At 46.4% G+C, this 25493-nt stretch overlaps 16 non-coding genes across 16 annotated transcripts; all 16 read left to right on the top strand.

Moving 5' to 3' along the window:
- The first annotated feature begins 354 nt into the window (after positions 1-354).
- On the top strand, positions 355-545 carry LOC142286274 (U2 spliceosomal RNA). The gene has a single exon (XR_012747476.1). It is a non-coding gene; the product is annotated as a U2 spliceosomal RNA (small nuclear RNA).
- Positions 546-1934: 1389 nt separating this feature from the next.
- Positions 1935-2125, top strand: LOC142286275 (U2 spliceosomal RNA). The gene has a single exon (XR_012747477.1). It is a non-coding gene; the product is annotated as a U2 spliceosomal RNA (small nuclear RNA).
- A 1387-nt stretch (positions 2126-3512) lies between these two features.
- On the top strand, positions 3513-3703 carry LOC142286276 (U2 spliceosomal RNA). Its single transcript, XR_012747478.1, has one exon. It is a non-coding gene; the product is annotated as a U2 spliceosomal RNA (small nuclear RNA).
- Positions 3704-5089: 1386 nt separating this feature from the next.
- LOC142286277 (U2 spliceosomal RNA) lies at positions 5090-5280 on the top strand. The gene has a single exon (XR_012747479.1). It is a non-coding gene; the product is annotated as a U2 spliceosomal RNA (small nuclear RNA).
- Positions 5281-6667: 1387 nt separating this feature from the next.
- Positions 6668-6858, top strand: LOC142286189 (U2 spliceosomal RNA). The gene has a single exon (XR_012747398.1). It is a non-coding gene; the product is annotated as a U2 spliceosomal RNA (small nuclear RNA).
- A 1387-nt stretch (positions 6859-8245) lies between these two features.
- On the top strand, positions 8246-8436 carry LOC142286190 (U2 spliceosomal RNA). The gene has a single exon (XR_012747399.1). It is a non-coding gene; the product is annotated as a U2 spliceosomal RNA (small nuclear RNA).
- Positions 8437-9823: 1387 nt separating this feature from the next.
- On the top strand, positions 9824-10014 carry LOC142286191 (U2 spliceosomal RNA). The gene has a single exon (XR_012747400.1). It is a non-coding gene; the product is annotated as a U2 spliceosomal RNA (small nuclear RNA).
- Positions 10015-11401: 1387 nt separating this feature from the next.
- Positions 11402-11592, top strand: LOC142286192 (U2 spliceosomal RNA). Its single transcript, XR_012747401.1, has one exon. It is a non-coding gene; the product is annotated as a U2 spliceosomal RNA (small nuclear RNA).
- A 1387-nt stretch (positions 11593-12979) lies between these two features.
- On the top strand, positions 12980-13170 carry LOC142286193 (U2 spliceosomal RNA). The gene has a single exon (XR_012747402.1). It is a non-coding gene; the product is annotated as a U2 spliceosomal RNA (small nuclear RNA).
- A 1387-nt stretch (positions 13171-14557) lies between these two features.
- On the top strand, positions 14558-14748 carry LOC142286195 (U2 spliceosomal RNA). The gene has a single exon (XR_012747404.1). It is a non-coding gene; the product is annotated as a U2 spliceosomal RNA (small nuclear RNA).
- Positions 14749-16135: 1387 nt separating this feature from the next.
- LOC142286196 (U2 spliceosomal RNA) lies at positions 16136-16326 on the top strand. Its single transcript, XR_012747405.1, has one exon. It is a non-coding gene; the product is annotated as a U2 spliceosomal RNA (small nuclear RNA).
- Positions 16327-17713: 1387 nt separating this feature from the next.
- On the top strand, positions 17714-17904 carry LOC142286198 (U2 spliceosomal RNA). Its single transcript, XR_012747406.1, has one exon. It is a non-coding gene; the product is annotated as a U2 spliceosomal RNA (small nuclear RNA).
- A 1387-nt stretch (positions 17905-19291) lies between these two features.
- LOC142286199 (U2 spliceosomal RNA) lies at positions 19292-19482 on the top strand. The gene has a single exon (XR_012747407.1). It is a non-coding gene; the product is annotated as a U2 spliceosomal RNA (small nuclear RNA).
- Positions 19483-20869: 1387 nt separating this feature from the next.
- LOC142286200 (U2 spliceosomal RNA) lies at positions 20870-21060 on the top strand. The gene has a single exon (XR_012747408.1). It is a non-coding gene; the product is annotated as a U2 spliceosomal RNA (small nuclear RNA).
- A 1387-nt stretch (positions 21061-22447) lies between these two features.
- On the top strand, positions 22448-22638 carry LOC142286201 (U2 spliceosomal RNA). Its single transcript, XR_012747409.1, has one exon. It is a non-coding gene; the product is annotated as a U2 spliceosomal RNA (small nuclear RNA).
- Positions 22639-24025: 1387 nt separating this feature from the next.
- On the top strand, positions 24026-24216 carry LOC142286202 (U2 spliceosomal RNA). The gene has a single exon (XR_012747410.1). It is a non-coding gene; the product is annotated as a U2 spliceosomal RNA (small nuclear RNA).
- Positions 24217-25493: the final 1277 nt, after the last annotated feature.

Raw genomic sequence — 25493 nt, forward strand, 5'->3', positions numbered from 1 at the left:
GTTTGGGGATGATGAAAGGGCTTTCTACGGGTAAGGATGGCAAAGGGTGGCAGTGACGGAAAGTCAGGCAACCTGTCCTGTCCGTCTTTTTGTATCGTGAATTGGAAAGACTGCAAGGGGGAGGGGAGTTGCTTGCGCCCTAAAGGAGGAGTTATTCAGATTCATTGCAGTGGGCGGCGGCTGCAAAACGCACCATTCTTCTTGTTTTGGCTCTGCAAAGCAGCCTTTTCAAGGGTTGGCTTGGGTGACAAAATGTCTTGTGTAGGCGTGGGTTTGTCTCCCTCTCGCTCTCTCTCCCTAAGATGTGTCCGGCATAGGCCAGGGTGCCACTCGAGGCCCAAACCAATTCTGGTTATCGCTTCTCGGCCTTTTGGCTAAGATCAAGTGTAGTATCTGTTCTTATCAGTTTAATATCTGATACGTCCCCTATCTGGGGACCATATATTAAATGGATTTTTAGAACAGGGAGATGGAAAAAGAGCTTGCTCTGTCCACTCCACGCATTGACCTGGTATTGCAGTACCTCCAGGAACGGTGCACCCCTTCTTAACCCAGTTTCCAAAAGCAGAACTCAATTCACCTGATTCATATTAGCCCGATTTAATGAATTGGAAGAAAGCATACGTCTTCATATGCACCTCAATTTGGCCCATTCACTTTTCACACTTCCTCCTTTTGTTTTTTATCTTTCACACTTTTGACTTTCTTTATTCATCCAAATAGCAAACTCATCACCACTCAACCTGACCAACTCGGCTATGTCCCCGTGCTGCAGTTCTCTGTCTTATCTAGATCATTTGCAATTGAATGGAATAGATCCCTTTTGGACAAAGTGGATTCACCTGCTGCTGCAGTGACCACAGGTGTGATAACATCTAGAATTGGCATCTGGTGCGATCTCTCCGCTTCCACTCCAAAGAAAGTTACCTGTTTATTCCTATTCATGCATTGGTTTTTGGGGTTTTCTTTGAGTAATGATGATCTCTTTAGTAGTCTGTTGGCGCCCTCTCCTGGAGGAATAGTTTGCTTGCTCTTGGACATTCTAAAAGAGAGGTCATGATAGACATTGAGCTTCTGAGCTCAATTGGGGACAGTCATGGGTGATGAATGTTTGCAACCTACTGCGAAGCCTCATACCGCAATATAAGGAACGTCAAATACTAAGAAAGGGCGGCCTATGAAAGAATTACTACTTTCAATAAGTACACTTAAACGGCTAATTGGGAATAGAAAAACTGTAAAAAGCCCTCTGAGAAAGCCCCCCTCTAACCTTTGATAGTAAGCTTTTCTGTAGTCTGCCTGTTGATGTATTTTCCGTTTGAACTGTGCACAACATGAAGAGACGGAACACTGGCGGCTTGTCACAATGCCCCCCGATGACATCACAATAGCGCTGCTGCCTAGAAAACAAGCTGCGCAGAAGAAGTTGTTCTTTGGGTGGGAGGGGTGGGCTAGTGGAAGGAGGGGGCAATCTCTTTTTTTCCCGGGTGGTAGGGGGATGACAGGAGAAGGGAAGCGGGTGGTGAGAAAGGTACAGAGGGCAGGGTTTGGGGGCTGGGAAGGAAAGGGAAAAGATTAGGGTTTGGGGATGATGAAAGGGCTTTCTACGGGTAAGGATGGCAAAGGGTGGCAGTGACGGAAAGTCAGGCAACCTGTCCTGTCCGTCTTTTTGTATCGTGAATTGGAAAGACTGCAAGGGGGAGGGGAGTTGCTTGCGCCCTAAAGGAGGAGTTATTCAGATTCATTGCAGTGGGCGGCGGCTGCAAAACGCACCATTCTTCTTGTTTTGGCTCTGCAAAGCAGCCTTTTCAAGGGTTGGCTTGGGTGACAAAATGTCTTGTGTAGGCGTGGGTTTGTCTCCCTCTCGCTCTCTCTCCCTAAGATGTGTCCGGCATAGGCCAGGGTGCCACTCGAGGCCCAAACCAATTCTGGTTATCGCTTCTCGGCCTTTTGGCTAAGATCAAGTGTAGTATCTGTTCTTATCAGTTTAATATCTGATACGTCCCCTATCTGGGGACCATATATTAAATGGATTTTTAGAACAGGGAGATGGAAAAAGAGCTTGCTCTGTCCACTCCACGCATTGACCTGGTATTGCAGTACCTCCAGGAACGGTGCACCCCTTCTTAACCCAGTTTCCAAAAGCAGAACTCAATTCACCTGATTCATATTAGCCCGATTTAATGAATTGGAAGAAAGCATACGTCTTCATATGCACCTCAATTTGGCCCATTCACTTTTCACACTTCCTCCTTTTGTTTTTTATCTTTCACACTTTTGACTTTCTTTATTCATCCAAATAGCAAACTCATCACCACTCAACCTGACCAACTCGGCTATGTCCCCGTGCTGCAGTTCTCTGTCTTATCTAGATCATTTGCAATTGAATGGAATAGATCCCTTTTGGACAAAGTGGATTCACCTGCTGCTGCAGTGACCACAGGTGTGATAACATCTAGAATTGGCATCTGGTGCGATCTCTCCGCTTCCACTCCAAAGAAAGTTACCTGTTTATTCCTATCATGCATTGGTTTTTGGGGTTTTCTTTGAGTAATGATGATCTCTTTAGTAGTCTGTTGGCGCCCTCTCCTGGAGGAATAGTTTGCTTGCTCTTGGACATTCTAAAAGAGAGGTCATGATAGACATTGAGCTTCTGAGCTCAATTGGGGACAGTCATGGGTGATGAATGTTTGCAACCTACTGCGAAGCCTCATACCGCAATATAAGGAACGTCAAATACTAAGAAAGGGCGGCCTATGAAAGAATTACTACTTTCAATAAGTACACTTAAACGGCTAATTGGGAATAGAAAAACTGTAAAAAGCCCTCTGAGAAAGCCCCCCTCTAACCTTTGATAGTAAGCTTTTCTGTAGTCTGCCTGTTGATGTATTTTCCGTTTGAACTGTGCACAACATGAAGAGACGGAACACTGGCGGCTTGTCACAATGCCCCCCGATGACATCACAATAGCGCTGCTGCCTAGAAAACAAGCTGCGCAGAAGAAGTTGTTCTTTGGGTGGGAGGGTGGGCTAGTGGAAGGAGGGGGCAATCTCTTTTTTTCCCGGGTGGTAGGGGGATGACAGGAGAAGGGAAGCGGGTGGTGAGAAAGGTACAGAGGGCAGGGTTTGGGGGCTGGGAAGGAAAGGGAAAAGATTAGGGTTTGGGGATGATGAAAGGGCTTTCTACGGGTAAGGATGGCAAAGGGTGGCAGTGACGGAAAGTCAGGCAACCTGTCCTGTCCGTCTTTTTGTATCGTGAATTGGAAAGACTGCAAGGGGGAGGGGAGTTGCTTGCGCCCTAAAGGAGGAGTTATTCAGATTCATTGCAGTGGGCGGCGGCTGCAAAACGCACCATTCTTCTTGTTTTGGCTCTGCAAAGCAGCCTTTTCAAGGGTTGGCTTGGGTGACAAAATGTCTTGTGTAGGCGTGGGTTTGTCTCCCTCTCGCTCTCTCTCCCTAAGATGTGTCCGGCATAGGCCAGGGTGCCACTCGAGGCCCAAACCAATTCTGGTTATCGCTTCTCGGCCTTTTGGCTAAGATCAAGTGTAGTATCTGTTCTTATCAGTTTAATATCTGATACGTCCCCTATCTGGGGACCATATATTAAATGGATTTTTAGAACAGGGAGATGGAAAAAGAGCTTGCTCTGTCCACTCCACGCATTGACCTGGTATTGCAGTACCTCCAGGAACGGTGCACCCCTTCTTAACCCAGTTTCCAAAAGCAGAACTCAATTCACCTGATTCATATTAGCCCGATTTAATGAATTGGAAGAAAGCATACGTCTTCATATGCACCTCAATTTGGCCCATTCACTTTTCACACTTCCTCCTTTTGTTTTTTATCTTTCACACTTTTGACTTTCTTTATTCATCCAAATAGCAAACTCATCACCACTCAACCTGACCAACTCGGCTATGTCCCCGTGCTGCAGTTCTCTGTCTTATCTAGATCATTTGCAATTGAATGGAATAGATCCCTTTTGGACAAAGTGGATTCACCTGCTGCTGCAGTGACCACAGGTGTGATAACATCTAGAATTGGCATCTGGTGCGATCTCATCCGCTTCCACTCCAAAGAAAGTTACCTGTTTATTCCTATCATGCATTGGTTTTTGGGGTTTTCTTTGAGTAATGATGATCTCTTTAGTAGTCTGTTGGCGCCCTCTCCTGGAGGAATAGTTTGCTTGCTCTTGGACATTCTAAAAGAGAGGTCATGATAGACATTGAGCTTCTGAGCTCAATTGGGGACAGTCATGGGTGATGAATGTTTGCAACCTACTGCGAAGCCTCATACCGCAATATAAGGAACGTCAAATACTAAGAAAGGGCGGCCTATGAAAGAATTACTACTTTCAATAAGTACACTTAAACGGCTAATTGGGAATAGAAAAACTGTAAAAAGCCCTCTGAGAAAGCCCCCCTCTAACCTTTGATAGTAAGCTTTTCTGTAGTCTGCCTGTTGATGTATTTTCCGTTTGAACTGTGCACAACATGAAGAGACGGAACACTGGCGGCTTGTCACAATGCCCCCCGATGACATCACAATAGCGCTGCTGCCTAGAAAACAAGCTGCGCAGAAGAAGTTGTTCTTTGGGTGGGAGGGTGGGCTAGTGGAAGGAGGGGGCAATCTCTTTTTTTCCCGGGTGGTAGGGGGATGACAGGAGAAGGGAAGCGGGTGGTGAGAAAGGTACAGAGGGCAGGGTTTGGGGGCTGGGAAGGAAAGGGAAAAGATTAGGGTTTGGGGATGATGAAAGGGCTTTCTACGGGTAAGGATGGCAAAGGGTGGCAGTGACGGAAAGTCAGGCAACCTGTCGTCCGTCTTTTTGTATCGTGAATTGGAAAGACTGCAAGGGGGAGGGGAGTTGCTTGCGCCCTAAAGGAGGAGTTATTCAGATTCATTGCAGTGGGCGGCGGCTGCAAAACGCACCATTCTTCTTGTTTTGGCTCTGCAAAGCAGCCTTTTCAAGGGTTGGCTTGGGTGACAAAATGTCTTGTGTAGGCGTGGGTTTGTCTCCCTCTCGCTCTCTCTCCCTAAGATGTGTCCGGCATAGGCCAGGGTGCCACTCGAGGCCCAAACCAATTCTGGTTATCGCTTCTCGGCCTTTTGGCTAAGATCAAGTGTAGTATCTGTTCTTATCAGTTTAATATCTGATACGTCCCCTATCTGGGGACCATATATTAAATGGATTTTTAGAACAGGGAGATGGAAAAAGAGCTTGCTCTGTCCACTCCACGCATTGACCTGGTATTGCAGTACCTCCAGGAACGGTGCACCCCTTCTTAACCCAGTTTCCAAAAGCAGAACTCAATTCACCTGATTCATATTAGCCCGATTTAATGAATTGGAAGAAAGCATACGTCTTCATATGCACCTCAATTTGGCCCATTCACTTTTCACACTTCCTCCTTTTGTTTTTTATCTTTCACACTTTTGACTTTCTTTATTCATCCAAATAGCAAACTCATCACCACTCAACCTGACCAACTCGGCTATGTCCCCGTGCTGCAGTTCTCTGTCTTATCTAGATCATTTGCAATTGAATGGAATAGATCCCTTTTGGACAAAGTGGATTCACCTGCTGCTGCAGTGACCACAGGTGTGATAACATCTAGAATTGGCATCTGGTGCGATCTCTCCGCTTCCACTCCAAAGAAAGTTACCTGTTTATTCCTATCATGCATTGGTTTTTGGGGTTTTCTTTGAGTAATGATGATCTCTTTAGTAGTCTGTTGGCGCCCTCTCCTGGAGGAATAGTTTGCTTGCTCTTGGACATTCTAAAAGAGAGGTCATGATAGACATTGAGCTTCTGAGCTCAATTGGGGACAGTCATGGGTGATGAATGTTTGCAACCTACTGCGAAGCCTCATACCGCAATATAAGGAACGTCAAATACTAAGAAAGGGCGGCCTATGAAAGAATTACTACTTTCAATAAGTACACTTAAACGGCTAATTGGGAATAGAAAAACTGTAAAAAGCCCTCTGAGAAAGCCCCCCTCTAACCTTTGATAGTAAGCTTTTCTGTAGTCTGCCTGTTGATGTATTTTCCGTTTGAACTGTGCACAACATGAAGAGACGGAACACTGGCGGCTTGTCACAATGCCCCCCGATGACATCACAATAGCGCTGCTGCCTAGAAAACAAGCTGCGCAGAAGAAGTTGTTCTTTGGGTGGGAGGGTGGGCTAGTGGAAGGAGGGGGCAATCTCTTTTTTTCCCGGGTGGTAGGGGGATGACAGGAGAAGGGAAGCGGGTGGTGAGAAAGGTACAGAGGGCAGGGTTTGGGGGCTGGGAAGGAAAGGGAAAAGATTAGGGTTTGGGGATGATGAAAGGGCTTTCTACGGGTAAGGATGGCAAAGGGTGGCAGTGACGGAAAGTCAGGCAACCTGTCCTGTCCGTCTTTTTGTATCGTGAATTGGAAAGACTGCAAGGGGGAGGGGAGTTGCTTGCGCCCTAAAGGAGGAGTTATTCAGATTCATTGCAGTGGGCGGCGGCTGCAAAACGCACCATTCTTCTTGTTTTGGCTCTGCAAAGCAGCCTTTTCAAGGGTTGGCTTGGGTGACAAAATGTCTTGTGTAGGCGTGGGTTTGTCTCCCTCTCGCTCTCTCTCCCTAAGATGTGTCCGGCATAGGCCAGGGTGCCACTCGAGGCCCAAACCAATTCTGGTTATCGCTTCTCGGCCTTTTGGCTAAGATCAAGTGTAGTATCTGTTCTTATCAGTTTAATATCTGATACGTCCCCTATCTGGGGACCATATATTAAATGGATTTTTAGAACAGGGAGATGGAAAAAGAGCTTGCTCTGTCCACTCCACGCATTGACCTGGTATTGCAGTACCTCCAGGAACGGTGCACCCCTTCTTAACCCAGTTTCCAAAAGCAGAACTCAATTCACCTGATTCATATTAGCCCGATTTAATGAATTGGAAGAAAGCATACGTCTTCATATGCACCTCAATTTGGCCCATTCACTTTTCACACTTCCTCCTTTTGTTTTTTATCTTTCACACTTTTGACTTTCTTTATTCATCCAAATAGCAAACTCATCACCACTCAACCTGACCAACTCGGCTATGTCCCCGTGCTGCAGTTCTCTGTCTTATCTAGATCATTTGCAATTGAATGGAATAGATCCCTTTTGGACAAAGTGGATTCACCTGCTGCTGCAGTGACCACAGGTGTGATAACATCTAGAATTGGCATCTGGTGCGATCTCTCCGCTTCCACTCCAAAGAAAGTTACCTGTTTATTCCTATCATGCATTGGTTTTTGGGGTTTTCTTTGAGTAATGATGATCTCTTTAGTAGTCTGTTGGCGCCCTCTCCTGGAGGAATAGTTTGCTTGCTCTTGGACATTCTAAAAGAGAGGTCATGATAGACATTGAGCTTCTGAGCTCAATTGGGGACAGTCATGGGTGATGAATGTTTGCAACCTACTGCGAAGCCTCATACCGCAATATAAGGAACGTCAAATACTAAGAAAGGGCGGCCTATGAAAGAATTACTACTTTCAATAAGTACACTTAAACGGCTAATTGGGAATAGAAAAACTGTAAAAAGCCCTCTGAGAAAGCCCCCCTCTAACCTTTGATAGTAAGCTTTTCTGTAGTCTGCCTGTTGATGTATTTTCCGTTTGAACTGTGCACAACATGAAGAGACGGAACACTGGCGGCTTGTCACAATGCCCCCCGATGACATCACAATAGCGCTGCTGCCTAGAAAACAAGCTGCGCAGAAGAAGTTGTTCTTTGGGTGGGAGGGTGGGCTAGTGGAAGGAGGGGGCAATCTCTTTTTTTCCCGGGTGGTAGGGGGATGACAGGAGAAGGGAAGCGGGTGGTGAGAAAGGTACAGAGGGCAGGGTTTGGGGGCTGGGAAGGAAAGGGAAAAGATTAGGGTTTGGGGATGATGAAAGGGCTTTCTACGGGTAAGGATGGCAAAGGGTGGCAGTGACGGAAAGTCAGGCAACCTGTCCTGTCCGTCTTTTTGTATCGTGAATTGGAAAGACTGCAAGGGGGAGGGGAGTTGCTTGCGCCCTAAAGGAGGAGTTATTCAGATTCATTGCAGTGGGCGGCGGCTGCAAAACGCACCATTCTTCTTGTTTTGGCTCTGCAAAGCAGCCTTTTCAAGGGTTGGCTTGGGTGACAAAATGTCTTGTGTAGGCGTGGGTTTGTCTCCCTCTCGCTCTCTCTCCCTAAGATGTGTCCGGCATAGGCCAGGGTGCCACTCGAGGCCCAAACCAATTCTGGTTATCGCTTCTCGGCCTTTTGGCTAAGATCAAGTGTAGTATCTGTTCTTATCAGTTTAATATCTGATACGTCCCCTATCTGGGGACCATATATTAAATGGATTTTTAGAACAGGGAGATGGAAAAAGAGCTTGCTCTGTCCACTCCACGCATTGACCTGGTATTGCAGTACCTCCAGGAACGGTGCACCCCTTCTTAACCCAGTTTCCAAAAGCAGAACTCAATTCACCTGATTCATATTAGCCCGATTTAATGAATTGGAAGAAAGCATACGTCTTCATATGCACCTCAATTTGGCCCATTCACTTTTCACACTTCCTCCTTTTGTTTTTTATCTTTCACACTTTTGACTTTCTTTATTCATCCAAATAGCAAACTCATCACCACTCAACCTGACCAACTCGGCTATGTCCCCGTGCTGCAGTTCTCTGTCTTATCTAGATCATTTGCAATTGAATGGAATAGATCCCTTTTGGACAAAGTGGATTCACCTGCTGCTGCAGTGACCACAGGTGTGATAACATCTAGAATTGGCATCTGGTGCGATCTCTCCGCTTCCACTCCAAAGAAAGTTACCTGTTTATTCCTATCATGCATTGGTTTTTGGGGTTTTCTTTGAGTAATGATGATCTCTTTAGTAGTCTGTTGGCGCCCTCTCCTGGAGGAATAGTTTGCTTGCTCTTGGACATTCTAAAAGAGAGGTCATGATAGACATTGAGCTTCTGAGCTCAATTGGGGACAGTCATGGGTGATGAATGTTTGCAACCTACTGCGAAGCCTCATACCGCAATATAAGGAACGTCAAATACTAAGAAAGGGCGGCCTATGAAAGAATTACTACTTTCAATAAGTACACTTAAACGGCTAATTGGGAATAGAAAAACTGTAAAAAGCCCTCTGAGAAAGCCCCCCTCTAACCTTTGATAGTAAGCTTTTCTGTAGTCTGCCTGTTGATGTATTTTCCGTTTGAACTGTGCACAACATGAAGAGACGGAACACTGGCGGCTTGTCACAATGCCCCCCGATGACATCACAATAGCGCTGCTGCCTAGAAAACAAGCTGCGCAGAAGAAGTTGTTCTTTGGGTGGGAGGGTGGGCTAGTGGAAGGAGGGGGCAATCTCTTTTTTTCCCGGGTGGTAGGGGGATGACAGGAGAAGGGAAGCGGGTGGTGAGAAAGGTACAGAGGGCAGGGTTTGGGGGCTGGGAAGGAAAGGGAAAAGATTAGGGTTTGGGGATGATGAAAGGGCTTTCTACGGGTAAGGATGGCAAAGGGTGGCAGTGACGGAAAGTCAGGCAACCTGTCCTGTCCGTCTTTTTGTATCGTGAATTGGAAAGACTGCAAGGGGGAGGGGAGTTGCTTGCGCCCTAAAGGAGGAGTTATTCAGATTCATTGCAGTGGGCGGCGGCTGCAAAACGCACCATTCTTCTTGTTTTGGCTCTGCAAAGCAGCCTTTTCAAGGGTTGGCTTGGGTGACAAAATGTCTTGTGTAGGCGTGGGTTTGTCTCCCTCTTGCTCTCTCTCCCTAAGATGTGTCCGGCATAGGCCAGGGTGCCACTCGAGGCCCAAACCAATTCTGGTTATCGCTTCTCGGCCTTTTGGCTAAGATCAAGTGTAGTATCTGTTCTTATCAGTTTAATATCTGATACGTCCCCTATCTGGGGACCATATATTAAATGGATTTTTAGAACAGGGAGATGGAAAAAGAGCTTGCTCTGTCCACTCCACGCATTGACCTGGTATTGCAGTACCTCCAGGAACGGTGCACCCCTTCTTAACCCAGTTTCCAAAAGCAGAACTCAATTCACCTGATTCATATTAGCCCGATTTAATGAATTGGAAGAAAGCATACGTCTTCATATGCACCTCAATTTGGCCCATTCACTTTTCACACTTCCTCCTTTTGTTTTTTATCTTTCACACTTTTGACTTTCTTTATTCATCCAAATAGCAAACTCATCACCACTCAACCTGACCAACTCGGCTATGTCCCCGTGCTGCAGTTCTCTGTCTTATCTAGATCATTTGCAATTGAATGGAATAGATCCCTTTTGGACAAAGTGGATTCACCTGCTGCTGCAGTGACCACAGGTGTGATAACATCTAGAATTGGCATCTGGTGCGATCTCTCCGCTTCCACTCCAAAGAAAGTTACCTGTTTATTCCTATCATGCATTGGTTTTTGGGGTTTTCTTTGAGTAATGATGATCTCTTTAGTAGTCTGTTGGCGCCCTCTCCTGGAGGAATAGTTTGCTTGCTCTTGGACATTCTAAAAGAGAGGTCATGATAGACATTGAGCTTCTGAGCTCAATTGGGGACAGTCATGGGTGATGAATGTTTGCAACCTACTGCGAAGCCTCATACCGCAATATAAGGAACGTCAAATACTAAGAAAGGGCGGCCTATGAAAGAATTACTACTTTCAATAAGTACACTTAAACGGCTAATTGGGAATAGAAAAACTGTAAAAAGCCCTCTGAGAAAGCCCCCCTCTAACCTTTGATAGTAAGCTTTTCTGTAGTCTGCCTGTTGATGTATTTTCCGTTTGAACTGTGCACAACATGAAGAGACGGAACACTGGCGGCTTGTCACAATGCCCCCCGATGACATCACAATAGCGCTGCTGCCTAGAAAACAAGCTGCGCAGAAGAAGTTGTTCTTTGGGTGGGAGGGTGGGCTAGTGGAAGGAGGGGGCAATCTCTTTTTTTCCCGGGTGGTAGGGGGATGACAGGAGAAGGGAAGCGGGTGGTGAGAAAGGTACAGAGGGCAGGGTTTGGGGGCTGGGAAGGAAAGGGAAAAGATTAGGGTTTGGGGATGATGAAAGGGCTTTCTACGGGTAAGGATGGCAAAGGGTGGCAGTGACGGAAAGTCAGGCAACCTGTCCTGTCCGTCTTTTTGTATCGTGAATTGGAAAGACTGCAAGGGGGAGGGGAGTTGCTTGCGCCCTAAAGGAGGAGTTATTCAGATTCATTGCAGTGGGCGGCGGCTGCAAAACGCACCATTCTTCTTGTTTTGGCTCTGCAAAGCAGCCTTTTCAAGGGTTGGCTTGGGTGACAAAATGTCTTGTGTAGGCGTGGGTTTGTCTCCCTCTCGCTCTCTCTCCCTAAGATGTGTCCGGCATAGGCCAGGGTGCCACTCGAGGCCCAAACCAATTCTGGTTATCGCTTCTCGGCCTTTTGGCTAAGATCAAGTGTAGTATCTGTTCTTATCAGTTTAATATCTGATACGTCCCCTATCTGGGGACCATATATTAAATGGATTTTTAGAACAGGGAGATGGAAAAAGAGCTTGCTCTGTCCACTCCACGCATTGACCTGGTATTGCAGTACCTCCAGGAACGGTGCACCCCTTCTTAACCCAGTTTCCAAAAGCAGAACTCAATTCACCTGATTCATATTAGCCCGATTTAATGAATTGGAAGAAAGCATACGTCTTCATATGCACCTCAATTTGGCCCATTCACTTTTCACACTTCCTCCTTTTGTTTTTTATCTTTCACACTTTTGACTTTCTTTATTCATCCAAATAGCAAACTCATCACCACTCAACCTGACCAACTCGGCTATGTCCCCGTGCTGCAGTTCTCTGTCTTATCTAGATCATTTGCAATTGAATGGAATAGATCCCTTTTGGACAAAGTGGATTCACCTGCTGCTGCAGTGACCACAGGTGTGATAACATCTAGAATTGGCATCTGGTGCGATCTCTCCGCTTCCACTCCAAAGAAAGTTACCTGTTTATTCCTATCATGCATTGGTTTTTGGGGTTTTCTTTGAGTAATGATGATCTCTTTAGTAGTCTGTTGGCGCCCTCTCCTGGAGGAATAGTTTGCTTGCTCTTGGACATTCTAAAAGAGAGGTCATGATAGACATTGAGCTTCTGAGCTCAATTGGGGACAGTCATGGGTGATGAATGTTTGCAACCTACTGCGAAGCCTCATACCGCAATATAAGGAACGTCAAATACTAAGAAAGGGCGGCCTATGAAAGAATTACTACTTTCAATAAGTACACTTAAACGGCTAATTGGGAATAGAAAAACTGTAAAAAGCCCTCTGAGAAAGCCCCCCTCTAACCTTTGATAGTAAGCTTTTCTGTAGTCTGCCTGTTGATGTATTTTCCGTTTGAACTGTGCACAACATGAAGAGACGGAACACTGGCGGCTTGTCACAATGCCCCCCGATGACATCACAATAGCGCTGCTGCCTAGAAAACAAGCTGCGCAGAAGAAGTTGTTCTTTGGGTGGGAGGGTGGGCTAGTGGAAGGAGGGGGCAATCTCTTTTTTTCCCGGGTGGTAGGGGGATGACAGGAGAAGGGAAGCGGGTGGTGAGAAAGGTACAGAGGGCAGGGTTTGGGGGCTGGGAAGGAAAGGGAAAAGATTAGGGTTTGGGGATGATGAAAGGGCTTTCTACGGGTAAGGATGGCAAAGGGTGGCAGTGACGGAAAGTCAGGCAACCTGTCCTGTCCGTCTTTTTGTATCGTGAATTGGAAAGACTGCAAGGGGGAGGGGAGTTGCTTGCGCCCTAAAGGAGGAGTTATTCAGATTCATTGCAGTGGGCGGCGGCTGCAAAACGCACCATTCTTCTTGTTTTGGCTCTGCAAAGCAGCCTTTTCAAGGGTTGGCTTGGGTGACAAAATGTCTTGTGTAGGCGTGGGTTTGTCTCCCTCTCGCTCTCTCTCCCTAAGATGTGTCCGGCATAGGCCAGGGTGCCACTCGAGGCCCAAACCAATTCTGGTTATCGCTTCTCGGCCTTTTGGCTAAGATCAAGTGTAGTATCTGTTCTTATCAGTTTAATATCTGATACGTCCCCTATCTGGGGACCATATATTAAATGGATTTTTAGAACAGGGAGATGGAAAAAGAGCTTGCTCTGTCCACTCCACGCATTGACCTGGTATTGCAGTACCTCCAGGAACGGTGCACCCCTTCTTAACCCAGTTTCCAAAAGCAGAACTCAATTCACCTGATTCATATTAGCCCGATTTAATGAATTGGAAGAAAGCATACGTCTTCATATGCACCTCAATTTGGCCCATTCACTTTTCACACTTCCTCCTTTTGTTTTTTATCTTTCACACTTTTGACTTTCTTTATTCATCCAAATAGCAAACTCATCACCACTCAACCTGACCAACTCGGCTATGTCCCCGTGCTGCAGTTCTCTGTCTTATCTAGATCATTTGCAATTGAATGGAATAGATCCCTTTTGGACAAAGTGGATTCACCTGCTGCTGCAGTGACCACAGGTGTGATAACATCTAGAATTGGCATCTGGTGCGATCTCTCCGCTTCCACTCCAAAGAAAGTTACCTGTTTATTCCTATCATGCATTGGTTTTTGGGGTTTTCTTTGAGTAATGATGATCTCTTTAGTAGTCTGTTGGCGCCCTCTCCTGGAGGAATAGTTTGCTTGCTCTTGGACATTCTAAAAGAGAGGTCATGATAGACATTGAGCTTCTGAGCTCAATTGGGGACAGTCATGGGTGATGAATGTTTGCAACCTACTGCGAAGCCTCATACCGCAATATAAGGAACGTCAAATACTAAGAAAGGGCGGCCTATGAAAGAATTACTACTTTCAATAAGTACACTTAAACGGCTAATTGGGAATAGAAAAACTGTAAAAAGCCCTCTGAGAAAGCCCCCCTCTAACCTTTGATAGTAAGCTTTTCTGTAGTCTGCCTGTTGATGTATTTTCCGTTTGAACTGTGCACAACATGAAGAGACGGAACACTGGCGGCTTGTCACAATGCCCCCCGATGACATCACAATAGCGCTGCTGCCTAGAAAACAAGCTGCGCAGAAGAAGTTGTTCTTTGGGTGGGAGGGTGGGCTAGTGGAAGGAGGGGGCAATCTCTTTTTTTCCCGGGTGGTAGGGGGATGACAGGAGAAGGGAAGCGGGTGGTGAGAAAGGTACAGAGGGCAGGGTTTGGGGGCTGGGAAGGAAAGGGAAAAGATTAGGGTTTGGGGATGATGAAAGGGCTTTCTACGGGTAAGGATGGCAAAGGGTGGCAGTGACGGAAAGTCAGGCAACCTGTCCTGTCCGTCTTTTTGTATCGTGAATTGGAAAGACTGCAAGGGGGAGGGGAGTTGCTTGCGCCCTAAAGGAGGAGTTATTCAGATTCATTGCAGTGGGCGGCGGCTGCAAAACGCACCATTCTTCTTGTTTTGGCTCTGCAAAGCAGCCTTTTCAAGGGTTGGCTTGGGTGACAAAATGTCTTGTGTAGGCGTGGGTTTGTCTCCCTCTCGCTCTCTCTCCCTAAGATGTGTCCGGCATAGGCCAGGGTGCCACTCGAGGCCCAAACCAATTCTGGTTATCGCTTCTCGGCCTTTTGGCTAAGATCAAGTGTAGTATCTGTTCTTATCAGTTTAATATCTGATACGTCCCCTATCTGGGGACCATATATTAAATGGATTTTTAGAACAGGGAGATGGAAAAAGAGCTTGCTCTGTCCACTCCACGCATTGACCTGGTATTGCAGTACCTCCAGGAACGGTGCACCCCTTCTTAACCCAGTTTCCAAAAGCAGAACTCAATTCACCTGATTCATATTAGCCCGATTTAATGAATTGGAAGAAAGCATACGTCTTCATATGCACCTCAATTTGGCCCATTCACTTTTCACACTTCCTCCTTTTGTTTTTTATCTTTCACACTTTTGACTTTCTTTATTCATCCAAATAGCAAACTCATCACCACTCAACCTGACCAACTCGGCTATGTCCCCGTGCTGCAGTTCTCTGTCTTATCTAGATCATTTGCAATTGAATGGAATAGATCCCTTTTGGACAAAGTGGATTCACCTGCTGCTGCAGTGACCACAGGTGTGATAACATCTAGAATTGGCATCTGGTGCGATCTCTCCGCTTCCACTCCAAAGAAAGTTACCTGTTTATTCCTATCATGCATTGGTTTTTGGGGTTTTCTTTGAGTAATGATGATCTCTTTAGTAGTCTGTTGGCGCCCTCTCCTGGAGGAATAGTTTGCTTGCTCTTGGACATTCTAAAAGAGAGGTCATGATAGACATTGAGCTTCTGAGCTCAATTGGGGACAGTCATGGGTGATGAATGTTTGCAACCTACTGCGAAGCCTCATACCGCAATATAAGGAACGTCAAATACTAAGAAAGGGCGGCCTATGAAAGAATTACTACTTTCAATAAGTACACTTAAACGGCTAATTGGGAATAGAAAAACTGTAAAAAGCCCTCTGAGAAAGCCCCCCTCTAACCTTTGATAGTAAGCTTTTCTGTAGTCTGCCTGTTGATGTATTTTCCGTTTGAACTGTGCACAACATGAAGAGACGGAACACTGGCGGCTTGTCACAATGCCCCCCGATGACATCACAATAGCGCTGCTGCCTAGAAAACAAGCTGCGCAGAAGAAGTTGTTCTTTGGGTGGGAGGGTGGGCTAGTGGAAGGAGGGGGCAATCTCTTTTTTTCCCGGGTGGTAGGGGGATGACAGGAGAAGGGAAGCGGGTGGTGAGAAAGGTACAGAGGGCAGGGTTTGGGGGCTGGGAAGGAAAGGGAAAAGATTAGAGTTTGGGGATGATGAAAGGGCTTTCTACGGGTAAGGATGGCAAAGGGTGGCAGTGACGGAAAGTCAGGCAACCTGTCCTGTCCGTCTTTTTGTATCGTGAATTGGAAAGACTGCAAGGGGGAGGGGAGTTGCTTGCGCCCTAAAGGAGGAGTTATTCAGATTCATTGCAGTGGGCGGCGGCTGCAAAACGCACCATTCTTCTTGTTTTGGCTCTGCAAAGCAGCCTTTTCAAGGGTTGGCTTGGGTGACAAAATGTCTTGTGTAGGCGTGGGTTTGTCTCCCTCTCGCTCTCTCTCCCTAAGATGTGTCCGGCATAGGCCAGGGTGCCACTCGAGGCCCAAACCAATTCTGGTTATCGCTTCTCGGCCTTTTGGCTAAGATCAAGTGTAGTATCTGTTCTTATCAGTTTAATATCTGATACGTCCCCTATCTGGGGACCATATATTAAATGGATTTTTAGAACAGGGAGATGGAAAAAGAGCTTGCTCTGTCCACTCCACGCATTGACCTGGTATTGCAGTACCTCCAGGAACGGTGCACCCCTTCTTAACCCAGTTTCCAAAAGCAGAACTCAATTCACCTGATTCATATTAGCCCGATTTAATGAATTGGAAGAAAGCATACGTCTTCATATGCACCTCAATTTGGCCCATTCACTTTTCACACTTCCTCCTTTTGTTTTTTATCTTTCACACTTTTGACTTTCTTTATTCATCCAAATAGCAAACTCATCACCACTCAACCTGACCAACTCGGCTATGTCCCCGTGCTGCAGTTCTCTGTCTTATCTAGATCATTTGCAATTGAATGGAATAGATCCCTTTTGGACAAAGTGGATTCACCTGCTGCTGCAGTGACCACAGGTGTGATAACATCTAGAATTGGCATCTGGTGCGATCTCTCCGCTTCCACTCCAAAGAAAGTTACCTGTTTATTCCTATCATGCATTGGTTTTTGGGGTTTTCTTTGAGTAATGATGATCTCTTTAGTAGTCTGTTGGCGCCCTCTCCTGGAGGAATAGTTTGCTTGCTCTTGGACATTCTAAAAGAGAGGTCATGATAGACATTGAGCTTCTGAGCTCAATTGGGGACAGTCATGGGTGATGAATGTTTGCAACCTACTGCGAAGCCTCATACCGCAATATAAGGAACGTCAAATACTAAGAAAGGGCGGCCTATGAAAGAATTACTACTTTCAATAAGTACACTTAAACGGCTAATTGGGAATAGAAAAACTGTAAAAAGCCCTCTGAGAAAGCCCCCCTCTAACCTTTGATAGTAAGCTTTTCTGTAGTCTGCCTGTTGATGTATTTTCCGTTTGAACTGTGCACAACATGAAGAGACGGAACACTGGCGGCTTGTCACAATGCCCCCCGATGACATCACAATAGCGCTGCTGCCTAGAAAACAAGCTGCGCAGAAGAAGTTGTTCTTTGGGTGGGAGGGTGGGCTAGTGGAAGGAGGGGGCAATCTCTTTTTTTCCCGGGTGGTAGGGGGATGACAGGAGAAGGGAAGCGGGTGGTGAGAAAGGTACAGAGGGCAGGGTTTGGGGGCTGGGAAGGAAAGGGAAAAGATTAGGGTTTGGGGATGATGAAAGGGCTTTCTACGGGTAAGGATGGCAAAGGGTGGCAGTGACGGAAAGTCAGGCAACCTGTCCTGTCCGTCTTTTTGTATCGTGAATTGGAAAGACTGCAAGGGGGAGGGGAGTTGCTTGCGCCCTAAAGGAGGAGTTATTCAGATTCATTGCAGTGGGCGGCGGCTGCAAAACGCACCATTCTTCTTGTTTTGGCTCTGCAAAGCAGCCTTTTCAAGGGTTGGCTTGGGTGACAAAATGTCTTGTGTAGGCGTGGGTTTGTCTCCCTCTCGCTCTCTCTCCCTAAGATGTGTCCGGCATAGGCCAGGGTGCCACTCGAGGCCCAAACCAATTCTGGTTATCGCTTCTCGGCCTTTTGGCTAAGATCAAGTGTAGTATCTGTTCTTATCAGTTTAATATCTGATACGTCCCCTATCTGGGGACCATATATTAAATGGATTTTTAGAACAGGGAGATGGAAAAAGAGCTTGCTCTGTCCACTCCACGCATTGACCTGGTATTGCAGTACCTCCAGGAACGGTGCACCCCTTCTTAACCCAGTTTCCAAAAGCAGAACTCAATTCACCTGATTCATATTAGCCCGATTTAATGAATTGGAAGAAAGCATACGTCTTCATATGCACCTCAATTTGGCCCATTCACTTTTCACACTTCCTCCTTTTGTTTTTTATCTTTCACACTTTTGACTTTCTTTATTCATCCAAATAGCAAACTCATCACCACTCAACCTGACCAACTCGGCTATGTCCCCGTGCTGCAGTTCTCTGTCTTATCTAGATCATTTGCAATTGAATGGAATAGATCCCTTTTGGACAAAGTGGATTCACCTGCTGCTGCAGTGACCACAGGTGTGATAACATCTAGAATTGGCATCTGGTGCGATCTCTCCGCTTCCACTCCAAAGAAAGTTACCTGTTTATTCCTATCATGCATTGGTTTTTGGGGTTTTCTTTGAGTAATGATGATCTCTTTAGTAGTCTGTTGGCGCCCTCTCCTGGAGGAATAGTTTGCTTGCTCTTGGACATTCTAAAAGAGAGGTCATGATAGACATTGAGCTTCTGAGCTCAATTGGGGACAGTCATGGGTGATGAATGTTTGCAACCTACTGCGAAGCCTCATACCGCAATATAAGGAACGTCAAATACTAAGAAAGGGCGGCCTATGAAAGAATTACTACTTTCAATAAGTACACTTAAACGGCTAATTGGGAATAGAAAAACTGTAAAAAGCCCTCTGAGAAAGCCCCCCTCTAACCTTTGATAGTAAGCTTTTCTGTAGTCTGCCTGTTGATGTATTTTCCGTTTGAACTGTGCACAACATGAAGAGACGGAACACTGGCGGCTTGTCACAATGCCCCCCGATGACATCACAATAGCGCTGCTGCCTAGAAAACAAGCTGCGCAGAAGAAGTTGTTCTTTGGGTGGGAGGGTGGGCTAGTGGAAGGAGGGGGCAATCTCTTTTTTTCCCGGGTGGTAGGGGGATGACAGGAGAAGGGAAGCGGGTGGTGAGAAAGGTACAGAGGGCAGGGTTTGGGGGCTGGGAAGGAAAGGGAAAAGATTAGGGTTTGGGGATGATGAAAGGGCTTTCTACGGGTAAGGATGGCAAAGGGTGGCAGTGACGGAAAGTCAGGCAACCTGTCCTGTCCGTCTTTTTGTATCGTGAATTGGAAAGACTGCAAGGGGGAGGGGAGTTGCTTGCGCCCTAAAGGAGGAGTTATTCAGATTCATTGCAGTGGGCGGCGGCTGCAAAACGCACCATTCTTCTTGTTTTGGCTCTGCAAAGCAGCCTTTTCAAGGGTTGGCTTGGGTGACAAAATGTCTTGTGTAGGCGTGGGTTTGTCTCCCTCTCGCTCTCTCTCCCTAAGATGTGTCCGGCATAGGCCAGGGTGCCACTCGAGGCCCAAACCAATTCTGGTTATCGCTTCTCGGCCTTTTGGCTAAGATCAAGTGTAGTATCTGTTCTTATCAGTTTAATATCTGATACGTCCCCTATCTGGGGACCATATATTAAATGGATTTTTAGAACAGGGAGATGGAAAAAGAGCTTGCTCTGTCCACTCCACGCATTGACCTGGTATTGCAGTACCTCCAGGAACGGTGCACCCCTTCTTAACCCAGTTTCCAAAAGCAGAACTCAATTCACCTGATTCATATTAGCCCGATTTAATGAATTGGAAGAAAGCATACGTCTTCATATGCACCTCAATTTGGCCCATTCACTTTTCACACTTCCTCCTTTTGTTTTTTATCTTTCACACTTTTGACTTTCTTTATTCATCCAAATAGCAAACTCATCACCACTCAACCTGACCAACTCGGCTATGTCCCCGTGCTGCAGTTCTCTGTCTTATCTAGATCATTTGCAATTGAATGGAATAGATCCCTTTTGGACAAAGTGGATTCACCTGCTGCTGCAGTGACCACAGGTGTGATAACATCTAGAATTGGCATCTGGTGCGATCTCTCCGCTTCCACTCCAAAGAAAGTTACCTGTTTATTCCTATCATGCATTGGTTTTTGGGGTTTTCTTTGAGTAATGATGATCTCTTTAGTAGTCTGTTGGCGCCCTCTCCTGGAGGAATAGTTTGCTTGCTCTTGGACATTCTAAAAGAGAGGTCATGATAGACATTGAGCTTCTGAGCTCAATTGGGGACAGTCATGGGTGATGAATGTTTGCAACCTACTGCGAAGCCTCATACCGCAATATAAGGAACGTCAAATACTAAGAAAGGGCGGCCTATGAAAGAATTACTACTTTCAATAAGTACACTTAAACGGCTAATTGGGAATAGAAAAACTGTAAAAAGCCCTCTGAGAAAGCCCCCCTCTAACCTTTGATAGTAAGCTTTTCTGTAGTCTGCCTGTTGATGTATTTTCCGTTTGAACTGTGCACAACATGAAGAGACGGAACACTGGCGGCTTGTCACAATGCCCCCCGATGACATCACAATAGCGCTGCTGCCTAGAAAACAAGCTGCGCAGAAGAAGTTGTTCTTTGGGTGGGAGGGTGGGCTAGTGGAAGGAGGGGGCAATCTCTTTTTTTCCCGGGTGGTAGGGGGATGACAGGAGAAGGGAAGCGGGTGGTGAGAAAGGTACAGAGGGCAGGGTTTGGGGGCTGGGAAGGAAAGGGAAAAGATTAGGGTTTGGGGATGATGAAAGGGCTTTCTACGGGTAAGGATGGCAAAGGGTGGCAGTGACGGAAAGTCAGGCAACCTGTCCTGTCCGTCTTTTTGTATCGTGAATTGGAAAGACTGCAAGGGGGAGGGGAGTTGCTTGCGCCCTAAAGGAGGAGTTATTCAGATTCATTGCAGTGGGCGGCGGCTGCAAAACGCACCATTCTTCTTGTTTTGGCTCTGCAAAGCAGCCTTTTCAAGGGTTGGCTTGGGTGACAAAATGTCTTGTGTAGGCGTGGGTTTGTCTCCCTCTCGCTCTCTCTCCCTAAGATGTGTCCGGCATAGGCCAGGGTGCCACTCGAGGCCCAAACCAATTCTGGTTATCGCTTCTCGGCCTTTTGGCTAAGATCAAGTGTAGTATCTGTTCTTATCAGTTTAATATCTGATACGTCCCCTATCTGGGGACCATATATTAAATGGATTTTTAGAACAGGGAGATGGAAAAAGAGCTTGCTCTGTCCACTCCACGCATTGACCTGGTATTGCAGTACCTCCAGGAACGGTGCACCCCTTCTTAACCCAGTTTCCAAAAGCAGAACTCAATTCACCTGATTCATATTAGCCCGATTTAATGAATTGGAAGAAAGCATACGTCTTCATATGCACCTCAATTTGGCCCATTCACTTTTCACACTTCCTCCTTTTGTTTTTTATCTTTCACACTTTTGACTTTCTTTATTCATCCAAATAGCAAACTCATCACCACTCAACCTGACCAACTCGGCTATGTCCCCGTGCTGCAGTTCTCTGTCTTATCTAGATCATTTGCAATTGAATGGAATAGATCCCTTTTGGACAAAGTGGATTCACCTGCTGCTGCAGTGACCACAGGTGTGATAACATCTAGAATTGGCATCTGGTGCGATCTCTCCGCTTCCACTCCAAAGAAAGTTACCTGTTTATTCCTATCATGCATTGGTTTTTGGGGTTTTCTTTGAGTAATGATGATCTCTTTAGTAGTCTGTTGGCGCCCTCTCCTGGAGGAATAGTTTGCTTGCTCTTGGACATTCTAAAAGAGAGGTCATGATAGACATTGAGCTTCTGAGCTCAATTGGGGACAGTCATGGGTGATGAATGTTTGCAACCTACTGCGAAGCCTCATACCGCAATATAAGGAACGTCAAATACTAAGAAAGGGCGGCCTATGAAAGAATTACTACTTTCAATAAGTACACTTAAACGGCTAATTGGGAATAGAAAAACTGTAAAAAGCCCTCTGAGAAAGCCCCCCTCTAACCTTTGATAGTAAGCTTTTCTGTAGTCTGCCTGTTGATGTATTTTCCGTTTGAACTGTGCACAACATGAAGAGACGGAACACTGGCGGCTTGTCACAATGCCCCCCGATGACATCACAATAGCGCTGCTGCCTAGAAAACAAGCTGCGCAGAAGAAGTTGTTCTTTGGGTGGGAGGGTGGGCTAGTGGAAGGAGGGGGCAATCTCTTTTTTTCCCGGGTGGTAGGGGGATGACAGGAGAAGGGAAGCGGGTGGTGAGAAAGGTACAGAGGGCAGGGTTTGGGGGCTGGGAAGGAAAGGGAAAAGATTAGGGTTTGGGGATGATGAAAGGGCTTTCTACGGGTAAGGATGGCAAAGGGTGGCAGTGACGGAAAGTCAGGCAACCTGTCCTGTCCGTCTTTTTGTATCGTGAATTGGAAAGACTGCAAGGGGGAGGGGAGTTGCTTGCGCCCTAAAGGAGGAGTTATTCAGATTCATTGCAGTGGGCGGCGGCTGCAAAACGCACCATTCTTCTTGTTTTGGCTCTGCAAAGCAGCCTTTTCAAGGGTTGGCTTGGGTGACAAAATGTCTTGTGTAGGCGTGGGTTTGTCTCCCTCTCGCTCTCTCTCCCTAAGATGTGTCCGGCATAGGCCAGGGTGCCACTCGAGGCCCAAACCAATTCTGGTTATCGCTTCTCGGCCTTTTGGCTAAGATCAAGTGTAGTATCTGTTCTTATCAGTTTAATATCTGATACGTCCCCTATCTGGGGACCATATATTAAATGGATTTTTAGAACAGGGAGATGGAAAAAGAGCTTGCTCTGTCCACTCCACGCATTGACCTGGTATTGCAGTACCTCCAGGAACGGTGCACCCCTTCTTAACCCAGTTTCCAAAAGCAGAACTCAATTCACCTGATTCATATTAGCCCGATTTAATGAATTGGAAGAAAGCATACGTCTTCATATGCACCTCAATTTGGCCCATTCACTTTTCACACTTCCTCCTTTTGTTTTTTATCTTTCACACTTTTGACTTTCTTTATTCATCCAAATAGCAAACTCATCACCACTCAACCTGACCAACTCGGCTATGTCCCCGTGCTGCAGTTCTCTGTCTTATCTAGATCATTTGCAATTGAATGGAATAGATCCCTTTTGGACAAAGTGGATTCACCTGCTGCTGCAGTGACCACAGGTGTGATAACATCTAGAATTGGCATCTGGTGCGATCTCTCCGCTTCCACTCCAAAGAAAGTTACCTGTTTATTCCTATCATGCATTGGTTTTTGGGGTTTTCTTTGAGTAATGATGATCTCTTTAGTAGTCTGTTGGCGCCCTCTCCTGGAGGAATAGTTTGCTTGCTCTTGGACATTCTAAAAGAGAGGTCATGATAGACATTGAGCTTCTGAGCTCAATTGGGGACAGTCATGGGTGATGAATGTTTGCAACCTACTGCGAAGCCTCATACCGCAATATAAGGAACGTCAAATACTAAGAAAGGGCGGCCTATGAAAGAATTACTACTTTCAATAAGTACACTTAAACGGCTAATTGGGAATAGAAAAACTGTAAAAAGCCCTCTGAGAAAGCCCCCCTCTAACCTTTGATAGTAAGCTTTTCTGTAGTCTGCCTGTTGATGTATTTTCCGTTTGAACTGTGCACAACATGAAGAGACGGAACACTGGCGGCTTGTCACAATGCCCCCCGATGACATCACAATAGCGCTGCTGCCTAGAAAACAAGCTGCGCAGAAGAAGTTGTTCTTTGGGTGGGAGGGTGGGCTAGTGGAAGGAGGGGGCAATCTCTTTTTTTCCCGGGTGGTAGGGGGATGACAGGAGAAGGGAAGCGGGTGGTGAGAAAGGTACAGAGGGCAGGGTTTGGGGGCTGGGAAGGAAAGGGAAAAGATTAGGGTTTGGGGATGATGAAAGGGCTTTCTACGGGTAAGGATGGCAAAGGGTGGCAGTGACGGAAAGTCAGGCAACCTGTCCTGTCCGTCTTTTTGTATCGTGAATTGGAAAGACTGCAAGGGGGAGGGGAGTTGCTTGCGCCCTAAAGGAGGAGTTATTCAGATTCATTGCAGTGGGCGGCGGCTGCAAAACGCACCATTCTTCTTGTTTTGGCTCTGCAAAGCAGCCTTTTCAAGGGTTGGCTTGGGTGACAAAATGTCTTGTGTAGGCGTGGGTTTGTCTCCCTCTCGCTCTCTCTCCCTAAGATGTGTCCGGCATAGGCCAGGGTGCCACTCGAGGCCCAAACCAATTCTGGTTATCGCTTCTCGGCCTTTTGGCTAAGATCAAGTGTAGTATCTGTTCTTATCAGTTTAATATCTGATACGTCCCCTATCTGGGGACCATATATTAAATGGATTTTTAGAACAGGGAGATGGAAAAAGAGCTTGCTCTGTCCACTCCACGCATTGACCTGGTATTGCAGTACCTCCAGGAACGGTGCACCCCTTCTTAACCCAGTTTCCAAAAGCAGAACTCAATTCACCTGATTCATATTAGCCCGATTTAATGAATTGGAAGAAAGCATACGTCTTCATATGCACCTCAATTTGGCCCATTCACTTTTCACACTTCCTCCTTTTGTTTTTTATCTTTCACACTTTTGACTTTCTTTATTCATCCAAATAGCAAACTCATCACCACTCAACCTGACCAACTCGGCTATGTCCCCGTGCTGCAGTTCTCTGTCTTATCTAGATCATTTGCAATTGAATGGAATAGATCCCTTTTGGACAAAGTGGATTCACCTGCTGCTGCAGTGACCACAGGTGTGATAACATCTAGAATTGGCATCTGGTGCGATCTCTCCGCTTCCACTCCAAAGAAAGTTACCTGTTTATTCCTATCATGCATTGGTTTTTGGGGTTTTCTTTGAGTAATGATGATCTCTTTAGTAGTCTGTTGGCGCCCTCTCCTGGAGGAATAGTTTGCTTGCTCTTGGACATTCTAAAAGAGAGGTCATGATAGACATTGAGCTTCTGAGCTCAATTGGGGACAGTCATGGGTGATGAATGTTTGCAACCTACTGCGAAGCCTCATACCGCAATATAAGGAACGTCAAATACTAAGAAAGGGCGGCCTATGAAAGAATTACTACTTTCAATAAGTACACTTAAACGGCTAATTGGGAATAGAAAAACTGTAAAAAGCCCTCTGAGAAAGCCCCCCTCTAACCTTTGATAGTAAGCTTTTCTGTAGTCTGCCTGTTGATGTATTTTCCGTTTGAACTGTGCACAACATGAAGAGACGGAACACTGGCGGCTTGTCACAATGCCCCCCGATGACATCACAATAGCGCTGCTGCCTAGAAAACAAGCTGCGCAGAAGAAGTTGTTCTTTGGGTGGGAGGGTGGGCTAGTGGAAGGAGGGGGCAATCTCTTTTTTTCCCGGGTGGTAGGGGGATGACAGGAGAAGGGAAGCGGGTGGTGAGAAAGGTACAGAGGGCAGGGTTTGGGGGCTGGGAAGGAAAGGGAAAAGATTAGGGTTTGGGGATGATGAAAGGGCTTTCTACGGGTAAGGATGGCAAAGGGTGGCAGTGACGGAAAGTCAGGCAACCTGTCCTGTCCGTCTTTTTGTATCGTGAATTGGAAAGACTGCAAGGGGGAGGGGAGTTGCTTGCGCCCTAAAGGAGGAGTTATTCAGATTCATTGCAGTGGGCGGCGGCTGCAAAACGCACCATTCTTCTTGTTTTGGCTCTGCAAAGCAGCCTTTTCAAGGGTTGGCTTGG

This window comes from Anomaloglossus baeobatrachus, unplaced genomic scaffold (genome assembly GCF_048569485.1).
Source record: "Anomaloglossus baeobatrachus isolate aAnoBae1 unplaced genomic scaffold, aAnoBae1.hap1 Scaffold_649, whole genome shotgun sequence".
Lineage (NCBI taxonomy): Eukaryota > Metazoa > Chordata > Amphibia > Anura > Aromobatidae > Anomaloglossus > Anomaloglossus baeobatrachus.